Here is a 21,179-nt window from a genome sequence, read left to right as displayed (position 1 = left end):
TAGTATCCAACACATTTCAACTCAGAACATATATCAAAATAAGAAGGAAGATTGGAATTCTTGTAAAAAGCTTTTATAACTCTGTGCTTTCCCAGATTTTCCTCCAGTATGGGATCATGTTGAGTCTTGATGAAATTTAATTCCAATGCACAGTGAATACCAGCAGAAGCTCTTTGAGAGTGACTCTGATGATGATGACATCATTAAGAAAGCCGTAAGTGTGCCACTGAAATGAATGTTCCAGATTATTAAATTTACCACTTTTAAAAGCCAGATTAATTATTTTTATTTTAACCACTTTTTGAAGAAAACAACGTAAATGTGCTATTTTTCTACTTCTTGAACTGAGCATACTAAATATTTTATTCCTTTTGTGATGACTGGGTCCTAGGTTACCATTATTTTTGTTTTATATGTTAATACAGTATTTCCCTCAGGGGCTACTGAGTTATGTAGGTCTGTTTGATTAATTACTTTAGATTTTTTAATAAGTTCTGGTGATTCTCTTGCCTGTATTTTATCTTCCTTACTCTAGGCTGTTTCAATTTGACAATTCTCTTTCCTTGATACTTTTAATCTATTTTTTTCCCCTGTAACTCCTATTTCAGTATAAATCAGATAAAGATTCAAAATCAGCAGTTAAGTTGTATATTAAATTAAAATTCAGTAGCCTTTTGCCCAAGAGACTGAGTCCCACACTTCTGAAAATACAATAAATGGGATTCATTTGTTCATTCGAAATGTGTTTTGAATGCCAATACCATATTTCATTGAATCTAAGATGCCAATTATAATACAGACCACTCTTGTATGGACTACTAAGAAAGAAAAAAAATGTTGCATAAGATACATCCCCAATTTAGAGATGTTAAAATGCATAAAAATATAAGTCTTGGGGGAGATGAAATATGCTATGTGAGTGCAATAGTGATGGGGATACATCAGTTATCAGAGCAGATTATATCCTTACTTAATGGAGCTTGTATGCTAATGGGGAGCAAATCATTGTGTCAGGTTATTATTTGTGCCCTAAAGGAGAAGCAGAACTTGGCAAGGGGAAGGAGAGTGACAAGTGGAAGTGGAGGCCTTCTTTTCATATAGAATAGTCAGAGTCAGGGAAGGCGTCTCTGATGAGGGGAGATTTGAGAGCGGACCAGAAGGAAGGGAAAGAGTGAGCCATGAAGTGAGAGAAGAGAACTCCAGGTCATGGGGACAGGAAGTGCAAAGACTCTGAGAAGGGAACATGTTTGAGGTGTTGGAGGAACAGCATGTAGGTCAGCCTGGCTGCAGTGGAAGAAGAGGAAGAGAGGAGGCAGAGGTGACATCGAAGAGATGGTGAGCTCCATGTTAGGTCAGGCCTTGTGAGCATGGCAATAAGAACCTGGGGGTCACTATGATAGATGGCAAGCTATGCAAGGATTTTCAGTGGAGAAGCGACTCGATCTGATTCGATTTTAATGGAAACATTGTGACTGCTGGTGGAGAGAGACTGTGAGGAAACAAGGGAGTGGAACCAGGAAGCTCAGTTAGGAGGCCATTGCAGTTGTCCAGGAGAGAGACGGTGGCAGCCTAGACCAGGGCAGTAGTGATGGAGGTGGTGAGAGCTGGTCTGATTCTGGATGTATTTTGAAGATCAATCTTGGAGAATTTGCTGATGGGTTCGACAATGGGGTGTGAGAAAAAGAGGGGAGTGAAAGATGATTCCAACGTGTTTGGCCCATGAAGGAATAGCGTTGACATTTATTGAGTTTGGAGAAAACTGAGGGAGGAGGAGCAAGGCGGAGAAAGAAGGAACGAAGTTTGTACCTGTTGTTTGAATTGCCTTAGCTATCAGGTGGAGAAGGGAGATAGTTGAATATACGATTCTGAATCTCAGCAGAGAGGCCCAGACCAGAGAAATAAATGCGGGAGTCGAGAAAAAGAGTGAATGGAGGTATCAATTACTGCTCATAGATTGAGTAAAATAAGGCCTAAGAATTAACATTGGATTTGTCAACACAGAGTTTGTGAGACAGAATAGATTGGAGTGGATTCAGGAAAGAATGAGAGGAAAAGAAGTGGAGGCAATTCTTTCAGGGGGTTTTGTTGCACAGGTGGGCAGAAAAATGGAGTGATGACTACTTGTTCACTGAAGTTTGAGACCTTTCCCAATTACTTTTAATATCATCCAGTCAGAAGGCATAGCAACAAAATATTTGGGCTGCAGGCCACGTTCATTCTCTGATGTCACATCTCAAAAGACTTGGTCAAGAAATGAAGTAAGCTCGAATATACTTTCCATTCAAAGAAACACCATATGCTCTTTATAATTTGCATTGCTTTTTGAAAACTTAGGGTAGCATTGAAGATGAAAGGACAAGATTTGCAAATACAGAGTCCAAAAGAGTGAATCACCTTGTATACCAGAAATCTCCACATTCGTCTAAGTGGAGATACTTGTGTTACTAGGTGTCTAGGCAGATACTAACTTGAGCTTCAGATACTATTGTCTGTACTGATACTTTAGACACTGCCTATCTGAAAGGATGGCTGGGGATTCAACAAGAACTCAGAACAGCTGAAAATATAGGGAGGGTCCCATATAAAATTCATGCTGGGAATTTAAGTAGCTGTTGTACTTCTAGAGTGGGTAGCTATAATCTTTTAGAAATAAGTATTTGGTTGAATAATTGTGCTTCAGTTACCTGCAACATGCAGAAGGTACAAATATGGTCCTATTAATATGCACTTCCAGATTTTTGCTGGCTGGCTAACCCCCGACAGTGACCTCGAGGCAGGATGACAACCCTACTCCTTTGAGTTTCTTTGGACTCTAGTCTTCTCAGTGGGTCTCTACGTAGTGTTTCACAAATGCTCATGGATCAGTCGCAGCTGTCATGGCTCCACTGGGTCCCACACCACCCACTCTGTCCTAAATGGCTATGATGCTCTGCTGCAATTCCAGGCTGCTTTCTTTTGCTTTTCTTTTGGGTGGGGGCAGGTTCAAATAGCTATTTTGAGATAGCCATAATTGCCGCTTTCCTCTAAAGTTTAGGCTCCGTTGCTGAGTCTGGTTCATCAGGCTGAATACCTTCTTCACTTGGAATGACTTCTTTCCTAGGGACTCTACAGTGCTCCAAGGCAATTTACCTTATCCTCCTCTTCACTTTTGTTTGCCAGACATGCCATCTATATCTGAACTCTAATCTTGGACCATATTTGAGTTCTTTTCCTTTGAGGCTCCTCATCCCTCATGTAAATCAGTGGATGTAAAGAGATTCTGGGGCTGTAACCCAACTCTGCAGGCCAGATGGATCCAAGCCTCCTCTGTTTCCAAGCTAAGTGGGAAGGCTTTAGAGCACATATGGACTTTGGAGAAGGGGAGAAATGCTGTAGCTCTGAGGTCTCTGCGTTTTCCTTATCTATGCTAGAGTAGATCAGATCTTTGGAGAAGCAGAAAGAGAAATGGATTTCAGATTCTCTGATCTGCCATAAAAACCTATTTTAGAGGCTTAAATTGATGGTGGGTATTGCTGGGATCTGGAAAAAAAATCGCAACAGTTGTGTGTATGTCTGTGTGTGTGTGGAGTGTGTGCGCCTGCCAGTCTGCCTTCTAGTCTGGAAAAAGCTTTTCAGTTGTTTCTTTATTTAGTGAAGGACATGCCTTAAAAATAAATCCCCTGACTGATTTTGATCTTGGAACTTCGGGAGTTCCAATGGGTGGGGGCTGTGTTGGAGTTTCATTTAGAATTGCTGTTAAAAAGCCTCCGTGTATAGATGATGATGCTCCTGACATGTATGTTGTGAACTACGTGTTCAGCATTGGTGTTTGTTCTTGCCGGCAGCACGGATGAGTCTAAGCTGAGACATCCGTGCCACTCTCCAAGTCCCCATTTGTGAAATGGTTGACTGCTTCTGGGGAGGAAGTGGATGACTGGGAACCATTTTCTCTGTGCAATGTTAAGTGCTCCTTGCGGACACCACTGCCAGAAAGATCACGAAAACCTGGCAGATTATTGTTCATCTCAAGCAGCTCATGGTGTGCTTTCCTACTGAGGGGAAGTTAAAGAGAAAAGGAGGCTGCCGCAGGCAGGGGCCAGGCTCTTCCCTCTTCGGCCAGTCCTGGGTGCTGGGGCATGCTCTTGTGGGCGCAGTGCCTACTTGGGCTGCACACTCGAGCGCTTACGACAGCTGCTCATAAACCAGCAAAGCCAGCAAGCAGGTGAAACAGTGAAACGCTACGCTATAAAATATTTAAAGAAAGCTGTGAATTTAGTTTTCTTTTGATTAGTTCTCCAGATCTATACTTCAGTAGCTTTGCCGAAGGGCCAGAATCAAACCAGAGATACCCCAGAGCCCACTTAAGTACTTTGCAGTGTTTACTTAATATTTTAAAGATAAAAATACTTTGGAACAGTGAGCACTCCAAAAGAACAAAACCTATTTATGGACCCTGAGGGCATTTCACCTTTAAGACAGCAAAGCCGCCAGGAAACGGAAGAAGTCTTTCATTTTTCCAGTGTGAGATAAATTATAGGATGAGTCAGCTTCGGTGGGTCTTTAACTCCTTCTGCTCTGCCTTCTGGTGTGGGAAGCACAACCTCTAAGGAAAATACTTCCTTTTATTATGATGCCTTCCAACACTTTTTATTTGGGATGTTTTAACAAAAGAAATAACCAGATGTGTTTTGCCATGATTCAGGGCGTTAAGTGGAAACAGAAGAACTGGAATAGATTTGCCCGATTCAGAATTAGAAAACCTGGGTTCCAGTGCTAGCTGTGGTTGTCAGTGGTTATGGAACCTCTGGACAACCTTGGCTGTGCCAGTTACCAGCTGTGTGATGGAGGCAAGTCCCAGGATCCTGAGCAGGTGCTTTCTCATCTGGAACACGAAGAGAATTACTAATTCTCCTCACTGGGCTGCGCTGAGGATTAAGAGCAGAGACAGGGGCTAGTACAAACCTTGCTCTCTGCAAGTGCCCAGCAATGGTAAGTGTGACTAGATCTGAAAAGGAAGCTTTTGATTTTAACTCCATTTTCTTTATTTGTAAAACGGTAACAATAATATACATTGCACAGGGTTATTATAAGGTTTAAATGAATATGACGTGCGTGAGTACTTATATACTGGACGCCATATAAATGTAAGGTATATTTATAACCATAATGGATTTTGAGAACTGTCAGGGAAGACAGGTAAGTAAAAGAAGAGGAAAACAAAGGGAAGACAGCAGGAAAGCGGAGAGAGACTCTGTGGAGTGGTTTGCACATTATTAGAAGTGAAAGAACAGGATTAAAATTGCCTCCCAAACCAAATCAAACCAAATTCAAACCAACCAAATCATATAAACAAAGAAGACCGAAAAACAACACTCCTCCAGCCAGAGTGCCGGGGGCCGTTAAGTTGCTTCTCTCCATCTTAGGAATGTTCGTCACAGCTCTCTTCTCAGGAGACCCTGCCGGTCTGAGCTTCTGGGTCTGAGATAATCGTGAGGAGAGGGTGTGAATACTGAGTGAACCTGGCTCCTGAGAGCATCACACAGACCTTCCTGTTTTAGCACCGGAACCGGCTCTGGCCCACCTTGGCTCCTCCTGGCCCAAGCAGACTCCCGGGGCGCCTCTTTTGTCTCTCTCTCCTCAGGAGATGTCACCACCTAACCCAGCAGTGTGCACACGGGAGCAAGGAGATGGGTGTCCGTCCCTAACTCCTTACTTTCTTGCTACGCCAGAACATGGGCAACAAGGTTTCGTATTTTAAGAATTTTTCTGCTGATAAACGTGTGGTAATCAACAGGGGATATTAAAAAATGAGAAACAGCAAACATGGAAATGTTCCAAAGTTTCTGACAGTACCAGTGGGGAAGCACTAATAGCGATGCCACTATTTCCGTTATAAGTGTAAACTAGGGATGGAACTGAAGAGCGAAACTGGAGTCAGGTTCACTGACATGTTCCTGTTATGAAAGAGAAAGTGAATCTCTCTTGCACGATGCCCGAGGGCTGAGTATGCGAGTCCCCACAAGGATGCGTACATCGATGTGAATTTTTTTCCCCCAGCCCATAGTGGTTGGGCAGATGTTACTTTGGTCTCTCTTGAAATCATTTTTCTTTCCTCTGGTCATGCACACAAATTGTGAAGAAATCCCAAAAGGATGTTCGTGCAAATAGAGACGTCCATGTGAGCTGGTGAGGAGCAAACCATCGGGGAGGTGGGGGCAGCATTTCAGAATCAATGAGGACATGAATGATGAATTAATCACTATAAATTAGCATAGGCTCACAGACCAGGGCTCAAATAAATCAAGCTGATGCAAGTCAGAAGTTTAATAACACGTAAAATATGGCCCACAATGGTAGTTCATACACTATTTATTCAGGCTCCCGATTTTCACTGCTATAAGATATAAATGCTTGGCAGGGCTGAGTAAAAGGGTTTAGGACCTGTGGGTTTTTGCAGGGTGGAAATTTCTGGACTAGTTCATACGGTTTTACTGTCACATTCTATCTGGAAGCTAACGCTGTTTGCAGGTAGATATTGTTTCTCCTTATGTTTGTGGATGCTGTCAGCTGACAAGGGAGTCACTTATCCAGGTGCCCATCACAGTAGATGAATTGTCATTCCAGAAATCCTGGGGGCTCTAGAAAAGCCCTCTGTCCTTCAAAATGGCAGGAGACTCTGTGGGGGCTTAAACGAACCATGCATGAGGGCTAAGGACAGATATTTGATGCTGAAATTAAAAGATAAATATTAGGGACTGCCTTCTCCTTTCTAGTCCTCAACATCATGTTACCTGCTTTCCCAGGGAAGCCAAAGACATAAGTCCCAGGATTTGGCACTCTTCTGTGAGAAAAGGGTGGAGGGGAAGTATCTACAGACTGAAGAACAGAGACATGAGAGTCGAATTGGAATGAGGGGCAGAAACAGTGCCATTTTATTTTCCTTCGTGTTTTGTTAGCAACAAGTTGTTGATGGGAGCTTTCAAGACAATTAATTTGAGAAAGAACAAATTGGACAAAAAGATCTAGTGTTAGATACGAATTAAAAGCTATTTCTATGAATTGCAAGTATTTCTCTCTCTTACAAGAAGGATTGTAGATTATCTTTTTAAACCAATATTTGAAGTTTGGCATTTGTGCCTAATTCTCAGATCACTCATTCTAACTTTTCTGTTTTGAGGTGTTAGAATAGTGCTCAGAAGGATAGCGATAATGCAGATGCTTTCTAAGCCTCTGGGGCCTGGGCAGAGTTTGGAGCGATTTAGGGGCAACCAGACAATGCTTCATTACCCAGGAAACTGACCCTTCTCCCATCTGCTGTAAATGAGATCTGAAAACTTTCTCCATCCTATTATCTTGTCAATTCCTAGCATCAGTTTCTAACAAGAGAGTTGAAATGCAATATAGCTTTGTCTGGAAAAAAAAAAGTACTTAGGGTTTAGTGGACTGTAACTTGGCTGCAAATCCAAATGGGTAATATTTAGCTTGTAATATGATTTTCTTCATGCAGATTGCAATGTTTACATCTTGTAATGCAGCCCCTGTTTCTTTGTGTTAGTAGTTCTCAAATGGAAAACACTGGAGAATAGCAAGATGGACTTAAAAGGGATCTCATACACCTATGTATGAACACTGACCCTTTACAGAGTGAAAGCTGAATATGAAAATTAACCTTATTTTGTGTCTTTCATCCGTTCAGTGACCTGTGATTGTCCTCGTTCTCCTTTGTATTGCACATGATGCTGTAAGTCGTTGGCTATCCAACAGATGGTATGGTAGATTGCAAAATAGAGTCAAAATTCCCCACACCTCCCTGTGACCACACACTTGCAATCTGATTTTGTGGCTTCTCCCATCAGGAGAGTGAGTCTTCTCTATCTTTGAATCTGGGCTAGCTTTATGACTTGTTTTGGCCAGTGGAACGAAGCAGAAGTGATGTTGTACTGTTGTATAGTTGGTCCTTTGGAGGCCTTGAGTACTTCCTCTGTTGCTCTTGGAACCCTGCCATATGAATATGCCCTGACTAAGCTGCTGGAGGTTGAGGGACCAAGTGAACAGAGATAAGCAGTCCCAGCTGAGCCATCTTAGATTAGCCAGCCCCAAAGTCACTTGGAGCTGACTGCAAATGCGTGAGCGAGCCCAACCAAGATCAACCAACTCTGGCCAAGATCAGCCAGCTCAGCCAGGATATTCTAGCACAAATTGCTGTCCTATATAACCATGAGTGAAATAAATGGCTATTGTTTTTAGCTACTACATTTTAGAGTAGTTTACTATACAGCAAAAGGTGACTAATAAATATGTACTCCTTTTGCTCTAGTCAGCCATGCTAGGTAGTGTGCTGGCATTATGGTATAAAACATGGTGGGCTGTCTGTTTCTCAGTGGCTATGGGCAAGCCCATTTCATTTAGAAAGGATTTAGGATTTCCTTTACTCAACAAATATTTATTGAGTGCCTACAATGTGCCATGTATTATGCCAGACAATAAAAATCAAGGGTGATAAAAAATACACATAGCCCCTGTTGTCAAGGAGTTAATAATGTTGAAGAAATGAAACTTTTATTTAGTAGAGGAGATGGACATTAATCACATAATCACTCTGGAGAATATTTAATTACAAACTAAGATAGGGATCTTAAGTGAAGACACACATTTTTAGGAGAGCAACAGCAAAGACCCAGATTGGGTCTTAAAGGCTTACTTAGTAAGCAGTGCTTGAGCTAAGATCCAAAAAAAAAAAAAAAAAAAGAAAATCCTAGGTAGGATTTGTTAGGGAAAAGAGTAGGGAGAGGAGTTGTAGAAGAAAGGAAGACCTTTGCAGTATGTTCAAATGTCTCATGATGGAAGCAAATATGGTACATTTAAAAAGCTGAAAGAAGGTCAGTGTGAGTGTGACTGGAATATGTATATATTGAGAGGGGGAACTGTAAGGGGATCTGGGTGGAGAGAGGTGCAGGAACTTGAACACATATGGGCCTCGGAGGCTATGTTATGGATTTTGGAAATATGGAAGGCTATTGAAGTGGCTGGAGGAAGAGGGGAAGCATGGACACATGATCACTTTTGTGTTTTGGAAGGATCACCCTGTATGCAGTGTTGAGAAATGATTGAACTGAATTCAAACTGAGTGAATGTGGATAGATCAGCTAATAGGCTATTGTGTTGTGGTGGTGAGAGGTAATGGCAGCTGGGATTAGGAGAGTAGCTGGCAGAGGGCAGATTTGAGAGATGCTTAGGAGATAACACCAATAGGGTAAGATCAAGATGCTTAGGTCTGAGGAGTGAAATCATGAGACCTGTAGACATGTTGAGTTCAAAGTGTGTTGAAGTTTCCAAATGGAAATGTTGAGTAGGGGATTGGATGGATGGATTAGAGGAGAAATCTGGGGTAGAGATATAAAATTGGCAAACATTGGTGGTGTTGATTTGGCAGTTGAAATTATACACATGGAAAGAGTTTGGGGCAGTCACTGTAGATGATAGTCCATAGGCCAAACCTAAACCCCAAACTTAGTTTGTCAGTCTAACAGGACATTAAAAATAAAAATTGAGCTAACATGTAAAAACCCAGAATATTTCATATAAATATTTGGATTTCCAACTTCTCTGGATATTTGAACCTCTGACAATGTTGGGCTCCCATTCCAGCATGGCAAAAACTGGCTTAAGCTGGGTTGCAGTAATCCTCTAGAGGGATCACGAGCTCTGTTCTTTGACACATTTCCACTTGACTCATTTTCTTCATTGATGATCCCTGCTTGAACACTGTAGAGTTTGCTACAGGACTGAGCCTTAAGAAACTCCAACATTTAATAGCCCAAAAGAGAAAGAAGAATTCACCAAGGAAGTTGAGAAGAAGGAGCCGCAGAAGTAAGAGGGCAGCTTGGAAGTGATATGAAGACAGTGTTTTTAGAAGAGGAGAGTGACCAACTGTTTCAAGTGTTGCTGAGAGAGCAAATGAGACAGAATTGAGATAAACCCATTGGGTTTAGTGGCTTGGAAGTCCCTGGTGAGTTTACCTATTATTTTTGGAGAGCGGGGCCCAGCAGATAGATAGGAGTGGACTTAGGAGTTTGTGAAATGTACTGGGTTGAATAATGTCCTCCTAGTGAAAATTCATGTCCACTTGGACCTTGTGAATGTGACCTTGTTTGAAAGAGAGTTTTTGCAGATGCAATTAAGTTAAGATGAGGTCATACTGGATTAGGTAAACCTTAACCCAATGACTCTTGTCCTTAGCAGAGGGGAATTTGGACACAGAGAGACATCAGAGAGGAGAACATAATGTGAAGACAAAGACAGAGATTGGAGTGGTGCACCTGCAAGCCAAGAAGTGCCAAGGATTGCCGGCAACCACAAGGAGCCAGGAAGAGACAAGGAAGGATTCTTCTGTAGGGCCTTCAAAGGGAGCACAGCTATGCTTAGTTCTTGTTTGTTTGCTTTCTTGGCCACATTTGAAATGATTGGTCACTCTCCTCTTCTGAAAACATTGTCTTCACATCACTTCCAAGTTGTCCTCTTAGCTCTGTGGCCCTTCTTTTAAACTTCCTTGGAAAATTTTCTTTCTCTTTTGAGACATCTCATGTTGGAGTTTCTTAAGGCTCAACCCTGTGGACAAACTCTACAGTGGTCAAGCAAGGAGCATAAATAAAGAAAATGAGGCAAGTAGAAATCTGTCAAAGTAGAGAGTTCGGGATCCATCTAGAAGGTGACCACAACCCAGCTCTGGCCAGTGTTTGCCATGCTGAAATGGGAACTCAGTGTTGTCAGAGGTTCTAATAATTCTTTTCTTTGAATCCCAAAGGCCAGCCAGCCTCTCACCGGGTCGGTGCTCCAGAAATATGAGTAGTGAGTCATGAGGATAAGAATGAAAATGTATGAGAGAAAGTAAAATTTGGAGTATCTAATCAGTTATTCATTTTTATCTTCTTTCATTATTTTATTTCCCTCCTACCCCCACCTTTTTTGGTATGTGTGAAAATTGACATACATCCTATAGAATCAGTAACAATAGCATGACGATCTTAAATCATTAGGACACATTTAGGGCATTGTTAAAAATATTTTTAGTGGACACATTGCTCACATTACCTTCCAGTCATTAAGAATATGCTTAGAATGTAAATAATGAAACTTGAAGAGTCCCATGTTAGTTCAATGAAAATAGTACAGATGAAGTGTCCACTATATTTCACAGGAAATGAATGAAAATCCATTGTGTATTAAGGAGAAGTGGTTCATATCTTTTATTTTGTGTCCAGCAGGTCACTAAATTTGTGACCTCTGCATCTTTATCACCTATGCACAGCTGTCATGGAAATCTCTTCTGGTTTTTTTAGCCAACTACACTCTCACCTCCAAGGTCGTATTGATTTCATAGCATTTTGTAGTTGGCACATCTTGACGTGAACCATAGATGTTATTTTGAATTCTCAATGCCTTTTATTAGCTCTTTAAATCAATTGCTACTAATGTGATGAGAAATTCAGAGTTTTCAACCATAGGCACTATTCTCAGAACTTCAACTTGACAGCAAATGAAATTGGAAAACAGATGAATTAAATTGAACCTAAGTTTTCTGGCTCCTGTGTCAGGTTTCCTTCCAGTGAACTGTTCTGTTTAGTAGATGATAATTTACTTTGATTCCTACAAGTTAAATGAATTGAAGATCATAACATGTGCACTTTACCTCAGATTCACATGCTCATGTGAGAAGGAAATCTGAGATAAGGAAGAGGACTGAGGTGGTTATGGTTGGGGTGGTGCAGAGGGGAGATAAGAATTGGGCAGAATTGAGGGGATTCTGGAAGTTTTCACTTTGACCCAAATTTACGTGTGGGCCCACATTCATTTTTATTTTTCTTTCTCTTATTAATTTTTTTTCTTGTTCTTTCTCTCTTTATTCTTCCTTCTCCATTTTCCTCCTCTCTCTTTAGTCTACTATTTATAAAACTAAAGCATCTTTTGCTTGTTGAGTTTAGTGGATAAGCTGCTTCACTTGAATTGTAATTAAACAGCAAATGCATAAGCATTTGTATTTCTTTCTTTCAAAAGAGAAACATAGTCTCACTTTTAAAAAAAACAGTGTATAGTTCAGTGGTTTTAATATATTCACAGAGTTGTGCAGCCATTACTGCTATCTAATTCCAGAACATTTTCGTCTGCTTAAAAAAGAAGACACATCTGATATGATCCAGCAATTCCACGTCTGGGTATATACCCAAAGGAATTGAAATCAGGATGTTGAAAGGATATTTGTGTATTTACGTTCATAGCAGCATTGTTCACAATAGCCAAAAGGGGGAAGGAACCCAAGTGTCCACCAATGGATGAATGGATAAATAAACTGTGGTATACACATACAATGGAATATTATTCAGCCTTAAAAAGGAAAGAAATTTTGACTCATGCTACGACATGGGTGAACTTTGAGGGCATTATGCTAAGTGAAATAAGGCAGTCACAAAAAGACAAATGCTGTATGATTCCACTTATATGAGCTACCTAGAGTAGTTAAATTCATAGAGACAGAAAGTGCAATAGTGGTTGTCAGGGGCTGGGGGGAGGGGACAAAGGGGAGTTAGTGTTTAATGGGTACCGAGTTTCAGTTTTGCAAGATGAAAAGAGTTCTGGAGATGGATGGTAGTGATGTGAAAGCATTTATACCATTGAACTGTACACTTAAAAATGTTTAAGATGATAAATTTTTTATGTGTATTTTACCACAATTTTTAAAAAAGAAACAAACTCTGTCTGTACCTGTTAGCAGTCACTCTCCATCCTCCTCTCCAATAGTCACTGGCACTCACTAACCTACTTTCTGCCTCTATAGGTTTGTCCCTTCTGAACATTTAGTATAAATAGAATCATACAATATGTGACCTTTTATGTTTGGCTTCTTTCACTGAAAATTATGTTTTTAATATTCATTCATGTTGTAGAATGAATCAGTACTTCAGTCTTTTTTGTGACTGAATGATATTCTATTGTATGACTGTACCACATTTTTTGTATCCATTCATCAGTTGATGGACATTTGGATTGTTTCCACTTTTTGGCTATTGTGAATAATGCTGCTGTGAACATCTGTGTACAAGTCTTTGTGTGAACGTGTGTTTTCATTTCTTCTGGTTAAATACCAATGAGTGGAATTGTAGCATCATATGATAATTCTGTGTTTAACACTTTGAGGAAACTTTAAACTGTTTTCCAAAGTAGATGCACCATTTCACATTCCCACCAGCAATGTAGGAGCGTTCCAGTTTCTCCACATCCTCATCAACACTTATTATAGTCTGTATTTTTGACTATAGCCATTCTAGTGTGTGTGAAGTGGTAGCTCATTTTGGGTTTGATTCACATTTCCCTAACAACTAATGACATTGTGTATCGTTTCAAATATTTATTGACTATTGGTATATCTTCTTTGGAGAAATATTATTCAAATCCTTTTCCCATTTTAGGGTTATTTGTCTTTTTCCTATTGAGCTGTAAGAGTTCTTCATCTATTCAGGAATAAGACTTTTATTGGATATATGATTTGCAAATATTTTATCCCATTCTGTGGGTTGTCTTTTCACTTTCTTGATGGTATCTTTTGATGTAAAAAAGTTTTTAATTTTGACGAAGTTCAATTTGTCTATTTTTCTTTTGTCACTTTTCATAGCTGAGAAACCATTGTCTAATCCAAGGTTACAAAGTTTTGTTCCCACATTTTCTTCTAAGAGTTTTATAATTTTTAGCTCTCATATTAAGTCACCATCCATTTTGGGTTAAGTTTTTGTGTATGGTGTGAGTTATGGATCCAAATTATTTATTTATTTATTTTTGCATGTGCATGTCCAACTGTTCCAGCACCATGTGTTGTAAAGACTGTCTTTTTCCCATTGAATTTTCTTGGAATCTTTGTTAAAAGTCAGTTGACTGTAGGGCCAACCCTGGTGGCCTAGTGGTTAAGTTTGGCATGCTCTGCTTTAGTGGCTCCTGTTTGGTGCCTGGATGTGCGCCTACACCACTTGTCTGTCAGTGGCCATGCTGTGGTGGTGGCTCGCATACAAAAAGGAGGAAGATTGACAACAGATGCTAGCTTAGAGTGAATCTTCCTCAGCAAAAAGAGGAAGATTGGCAACAGATGTTAGCTCAGGGTGAATCTTCCTCAGGGAAAAAAAAATCAATTGACCATACAAGTAAGGATTTATTTTCAGCTCTCAGTTCTAGACACCAACCTATATGTCTGTCCTATGCCAGTACTACGCTTTCTTGGCTGCTCTAGCTTTGTAGTAAATTTTGAAATCAGAAAAAGTAAGTCCTCCAACTTTCTTATTCTTTTTAAAGATCGTTTATATTGGGTTCTTTGCATTTCCACATGAATTTTTGGATCAGCTTGCCAATATCTGCATATAAGCCAGCATGGATTTTGATAGGGTTGTGTAGAATCGGTCAATCAATTTGGAGAGTATTTCAATTTTAACAATATGCTGCTTCTGAGCCATGAACATGGACTGTCTTTCAATTTGTTTAGACTTTCTTTAATTTCTTTCAATGATGTTTTATAGTTTTCAGCATATAAGTTTTGTACATCTTTGCTTAAGTTTACTAAGCATTTTCTTCTTTTTGATGCTATTAAGAATGGACTTGTTTTCTTAATTTCATTTTCAGACTGTTCATTGACAATGTGTAGAAATACAATTGATTTTCGTACATTTCTCTTGTATCCTGTGACCTTACTGAACTCATTTATTAATTCTAGCAGGTTTTTAAAAATGGATTCATTAGGCTTTTCTCTATATAAAATCATGCTGTCTTTAAATAAAGAGAGTTTTATTTCTTCCTTTCCAATTTGGATTCTTTTTATTTCTTTTACTTACCTAATTGCCCCACCTTGAAGTTCCAGTATAATGTTGAATAGAAGTGGTGATAGTAGACTTAGCTTCTTTTCTTCAGTGAGGAAGACTGAACCTAACAATCAGGAAATATTTAATATGGACAGCACCGGGAAGAATAGTGCAGTGGTTGAGAGAAAGTACCTTGGAGTTAGAGGGTCCTGGATTCAAACCTCAGTTCTTTCAGTTATAATCTTTGTAACTTTGGGCAAGATAGTTAATCTCTATAAGCCTTAGTTACTGCACATATAATGTAGGAATTATAATAGTCTCTAACTCATAGTCATATTATGAGGATTAAGTAAACTAATCCATATAGCAAAGTAGTCAGCAGAATATCTGATGTTACTAAGAGTAAATGTAACCTATTATTATCATTATTATCCAACTATTTGTTAGCACTGTCAAATGGATTCTGACTCCTAGTGATCCTGTGGACAGCAGAGGGAATCCTGCCCTGTCTTTGTGTGCCATCCTCTCACCTTCTGGTGCTCTATCAGACAATGCTCTGCTGCCATTCAGAGGGTTTTCATGGCCAACGTTTTCGTAAGTGGGTGGCCAGGTCCTTCTTCCTAGTCTGTCTTAGTCTGGAAGCTCTGCTGAAACTTGTCCACCATGGAGGACCCTGCTGGTATTTGAAATCATGGTGGCATAGCTTTCAGCATCATAGCAACATGCAGCTGTCACAGTATGACAACCGACAGACAGGCGGTGTGGTGCCCTGACAGGGACAGGAGCCCACTGGCAGCGAGAGCACTCGATCTTAACTCCTAGACCACCAATTATCCAATTATATAACTTCTTAAAGCAATTAGGATATTATCAACACTAAGTCTTTACATATTTTCCTGAATTATATTCTTTTCAACCCTGTTCTGGGGGTGTTTGGTTATTCAGATCATTATTAGTTATTAGATTATTATCAATATTCTTCTTCTTCTTCTGGTCACCTATTCTCACTCCTTATGGCAGCAATGAATGAATGAAATAGTGAAGTGGCTAACGCTGGTGGCATTGTGACATTTCCACTTAATTTTGCCCGTGCTTCAGAAGGGTGAGGATATTAAATATTGAACACTTTCCTGTTTGCACCTTTCACATTGTAGAGGTGGTATCTTAAGAGGAGCTAAAGAAGGTTATTTAATATTTTATTTATACTTTACATGCTTTTCCTGGGCAATTTTATTCAGCAACGTGATTGCAATGAGTGCCATCTCTTTGTCAAGGGTTCTCCCATTCTCATCCCTAATCTATACTCCCCCCACCCTCCCGGCCTCCCCTTGTTTCTTCTGAGCTTACAACTCCCTCATGAATACCCCCACGTTTTCTCAACTAGTGTCACTATGTTCCTTCTCCCTTCAAAATGCACTTCTTTTCCAACCTTGGTTATGGCATCCTCATGTCAGAGGTAGTTAATTCACTTAGCTATTTAGGTCAGAAAGCATGGTACTATTCTCTCCCTCACTGTCTATGACCAGTTACTCACTCACTCACTCACTCACTGTTACTTTCTTTTGAAGTCCGTGCCTTACATATATGTTGAATATGTCCCTACCTCTCCTCCTCCACCGCCTTAGCAATGACTGCTGTTTTTATTCAAGCTTTTTCTGGGCTATTTCAATAGTCTTCTAATCGATCTCCCTCCAGTTTCTTCTCCTACAATCCATTCTCCACCCTAGTTGCAATACTTTATTTTTCTAAAGCATGTCTCTTATCATGTGGCTTCCCTGCTGGAAACTTCAAGTGTCCTCCTATCCCTTTGTCCAGTCCTCTCCAGCCTCCTGAGCAGCGTGCACCAGGCCATACACACCTGGGCCTGCTCTGCTTGTCTAGCTTGGCTTCCTGCTGCTCTCTTGTGCCATCTTACCATGACTTTAGAAGAAAGAGGGAGGAAGTGTGTATAGTTTCTCGAATGTTTCACTTGAATTGCTTGTTATTCTCAGAACATGCTATAATTTATTATGCCTCTGGGTGTAGCACAGTATTTCTTCTACTTGGAGTCTTTCTTGTTTTGTGTCTAGAGATGTTGTTCCTGACTCTCTGCTTCCAAGACCTCTGGCTCTATTCATATCTCTGATAGCCCCTTGGAATAACTTATTATTTCTTTAACCAGCCGTCTCACCCCTAGATGGTGAATGCTTTTGGACCCAGTGCTTAGCCTTATTTTCTGTTTCTCTAGACTCCAACAGTGTAGTACCCAGAACTCTGAAATATTAATAAATATTTGTTGAATGGATGAATAAATGAATGCACTTAAAACACAGGGGTCACCTAGCAATTTATAGTCTGCTGATTACATTGTGATAATACTTTGTATGGTTTTAAGTGAAATGTGACCAGGGGGTTTTAAGCTTCAGAAGACTGTTACATGTATTCTTGTGATATTTGACATGTTAATCTTATGGGAATGGATTAATTACGAATGCTATTTCAAAGGGCTTAATTTCTTATCATAAGGTCATTACTAAAGGATAAAGTTGATGAGATTGTGCTGAATAATAATGGGCAAGTCACATTTCTCTGAATGATCAAGCTGTGAATTGCAATAAAAAGGAGAAAGCTTTGGTGTTAGGGGTTTGAGACTCGGCTTATTGGTCGTGCCAGCTGTGTCAGCATGTGGATGCTGCAGATTAAATTTTTCAAGCATTTCATAGTTTATGGTTGCTCATGTTGATCATTATTTTTTTAAAGAACAGTAAATGACAAGTGTACTTCAAATGCTTGATATGCACCAAAATTAAGACACGCATATACAGATCAACCACGTTTCTGTTTGATATTGAATGATGCTGCAGAGGTGAAGCATGCTTTACAGATGCGGTTGATGCTTTAGGTGGAATATGGAAGGCAGCTTTATATCCGGGTGTGGTTCATGGTCCATGCTCACAATCCTGAGATAAATCTAAGATAAATAATACTGGGTGGTGGTATGTTCGAAATGATCAATTTTGGGTGAAGAACAGAAACATAGCAACTGAAATATCACGTCCTCCAGTATTTTAAATAATATCTGAGCAGAAAGAGAAAAGAATTTGGCATGAATTTAGGTAATAATAGTGAAAGTAGATTGATTTCTCTTGCATATGGAAATTGTTCTAAGGTAACTGATTTTGGAAACTTACAGAAAGTATGTGCCCTCAAGTTATATGAAATATTTCAGATTCTGTGTACTTTGATTCAAATCAGATTTTTCTTTTTCTTCGTGATGAGAAGAAGGATAAGAAACTTAGTAATGGACATGAACCATCCTGGAAATTTGTAGAGAAGACTCAGAGTGATGTGGAAAGAGAGCTAAACTAGAGCTCAGAAGATAGCGACTATAGTCCTGGCTGTGACTGCAACTGTCTAACTCTGGGCCGGTCTCTGAATCTCTGAGTTTTCCTCCTCAGGTGAAATGGACATGATCATAATGCTTAGCCTCTCTTCTTCCCTCCCTCAGAGTTCTATTGTTGGGATCAAATGAGATAATGTAAATTTATTTTCTTTTTTCCTATACTTTTTTCCTACAATATTCGAGACAAATAGCAAAGAAGTTGTGGTGACAACTAATGCTTTCAGGGCTTGTGGAAAAAAAGTGAATTTGAGTAATTAGGTAGATGATGCATGATAAAGAAGACAAGGGAGAAGATGAATGGGGTCCCCAGAAAAATTCAATGCTATGAGATTGAAAATTGCTCTTTTCCCAGGCTTTATGAGCTATTGTGTCTTTTATGTATAAATACCTTTTGTGAAACAGTCTGTTTTCTTCAGTTATACCCTTAAGAACACTTAATCTTTTTTTAAAATGCTAGAAGGATATCTTACAGAACAACAAGAGAATTATAAATGGGAATCAATTACGTTATAATTTCATTGATTTGCGAACTGTGACTGAACAGCTGGAGCAGAAGATGAGAAATGGAGAAGAAAAATTGACAGTACCCTTAAAGAGTCAAAATGTGAAATCTTTTTCTTCATTGGCCTCAAAATTTTACCTTTTAAAGCATTGTATCATAGAATATTTATGACCAGCTTAAGCATTGCATCTCCTAAATCATTAGTGAGGGGGCAAGTTAGATTTCAGTAGGATAAATACCATTGGGAATTGTCAAAAGGAAAATTACGACTTAATAAAATGGGTAAGAATCAAAGCTCACCCTATTTTTATTTTCAGAATATGTTAGTGGCACATCAAGTTTCATTCCAGAATGAATACTCTTAGCCGGTTTAGTCCTTCACGTCTCTTCATTAGATAAACAGAGGCAGGCTTTTGTGGAAAGGATGAGAGTAACACTACCTTTAGTCTTGGGAAATTGTGAAACTGAGTGGCTCCAAATTGGACAGGCACTAATATCTACTCTCCATCAGAGAATAGGATAATTTAATTTATTTTTCACTAAGTACCTCTGTTTATCAGTGTCTAGTTGAATATTACTATTAAGGAAAAAGGTTTTATATTTAAAAAAGAGCCTTGGATCTCTGATTGCTTTTGTAAATGTCAAGGATTATAGACACTTAGATTCGGCTCTGCTCCTTGACACTTTAAAGAGTTTCCAATTTTCTTCATGGTAGCTTTCAAATTGATTCCTCTTTTGGATTCTTATATTGTACTCTTATTCCCTATTCCAGAAAGAATTAAATAAGGGTACCATAGCCCCAGTGACTCATCCAGAGACCAGGGAAAGGGAGGGACAGTGCGAGGGCCAAAGGGTGGCCTTTAGTCCTGTGACTCCCATGCAAGCTGGGGACCCAGAGCCATCTGACAGTCTGCCTGTCCCCCTCTGCCCAGCACCCAAAGCCAGAGATTGGAAGATAAATGGGGCCACCCACATACACTTTGGAATATTTTGATAGTCCATTCTCATTACTAATTTTTTGTTTTTGTTTTTTCCTTGTACACAATGCGTTATTAGGAAATGTGGTTGAAAAGAACGGAAATAAATTTGATTTCTTGGATTTGTTATGGGAGTGGTATATGTATCTAAAAACCACTCTTTTTTGTAAGTAAAATCTAAAACAGTGGTTAAGTTAATGTTTTTCTCTTCAAATGAGAGCAGCTCATTTTGGATTCAAAGAATACTCTTCCTATATACATCTTAAAAAATAGAGCTCAACACTAGTTTAGCTATTCTTTATCCACTCAAAAGTTGATCCAAATTTAGAAAGACTTTATTTTTTTAAAATTTCCTTTGGTAAGGAAGATTGGCCCTGAGCTAACATCTATTGCCAATCCTCTTCTTCTTCTTTTTTTTTTTCCAAGGCGTCCGGCTGCTCCTCCCACATGGTGGATGCTGACTGACAGCAGAGCCGGCTCCTGGGGTTCTGGGAGGAAATGATGGGAAGTTTAATGCCCAACTATCAACTGTGAGACATTCTAGAGATATTGCTAGGGATAGATAGGCCTAGCACGTTTTCATTTTATGTACCTGTTATTTAAAAAATTATGCAAGAATGAGTTTTATCTAAAGAAAAACAGAGTACAAGAAAGAGAAGATTATGAAGGCTAAGAAGTGGTGAATCTGATCGGGGCGGTCAATGGGAAGAAGCCTTAGGGCGTCGGTTGTCCAGTAGATTGGAAAGCAATTGCTCCAGTTGGAGCTGGAGGTTAGGAAAAGGGTTTGTGTTCAAAAAGGAGGTAAATGTTTTTTAATAAGGAATGTGGTAAAAGACAAGAGAGAGTCAGCTGCTTCACCTTGAAGCAAATCACTGGTGACACCAGAAGCCTCTTCACAGCCCCAGAGGCCGTGATTTCTTGTGATGTTCACCCCACCTCTAGTTCTGGCCTATTCCTATTTTTGTGTTATTTGTTGCTATTCTACCTATGAACTAAATGGTACATTTAACTACGACTGTTACATCTCCTATGTAGTAGTGCACGCTTATGTTATAGTTGCAGAGCAGTTGTATTAATTCAAGTGTAATCTTCCCTCAAGACATGAAGACATTTATTTCTTCTTGGGATTGTTTGTTATAGAAAGCAAAATGTCCTTTGGGTAAAATAGTTTGGCTGTTGACAGTAATGTCGGTGTATCTCCTTTAAAATCCCAACCTAAGAGTCCTTTCTATCGCTATCATACTTATTTCTGCCCACATTGGTTTTGTGACTGCTCCGTTGAATCCAGGAGATTTCTCAATAATGGCATGACCTTCCCAACCTGATGTGGCCCATAATAGAAGAGTGAGACATAAAAAGCCCTTTTTGGGTCCAGGAAAGCATTACCACTCATTTTGAAAACTCAAAGAGTACGTTTATGAATCACAGTTTCAAAAACCTTATTTTTTTGAATATCTATCTTCCAAAATATAAAGTACTGTAAAAAAAGAGCAATGAAGTTATGT

General features: G+C 39.5%; 1 long non-coding RNA gene across 3 annotated transcripts in view; it reads left to right on the top strand.

The window, feature by feature from the left end:
• LOC102149849 (uncharacterized) overlaps positions 1-21,179 on the top strand; it is a 254,015-nt gene that overhangs the window by 160,407 nt on the left and 72,429 nt on the right. For 2 of the 3 annotated variants that reach the window (XR_011441128.1, XR_289044.4), the window contains exon 3: positions 96-214. This is a non-coding gene — a long non-coding RNA (uncharacterized lncRNA). Of the gene's footprint in view, positions 1-95; positions 215-4,681; positions 4,969-21,179 lie in introns of all 3 variants that reach the window. The other variant, XR_011441131.1, reaches the window with a different exon arrangement.

The sequence above is a fragment of the Equus caballus genome, chromosome 1 (genome assembly GCF_041296265.1).
Source record: "Equus caballus isolate H_3958 breed thoroughbred chromosome 1, TB-T2T, whole genome shotgun sequence".
NCBI classification, from domain to species: Eukaryota; Metazoa; Chordata; class Mammalia; order Perissodactyla; family Equidae; genus Equus; species Equus caballus.
This window is presented reverse-complemented; position numbering and strand designations above follow the sequence as displayed.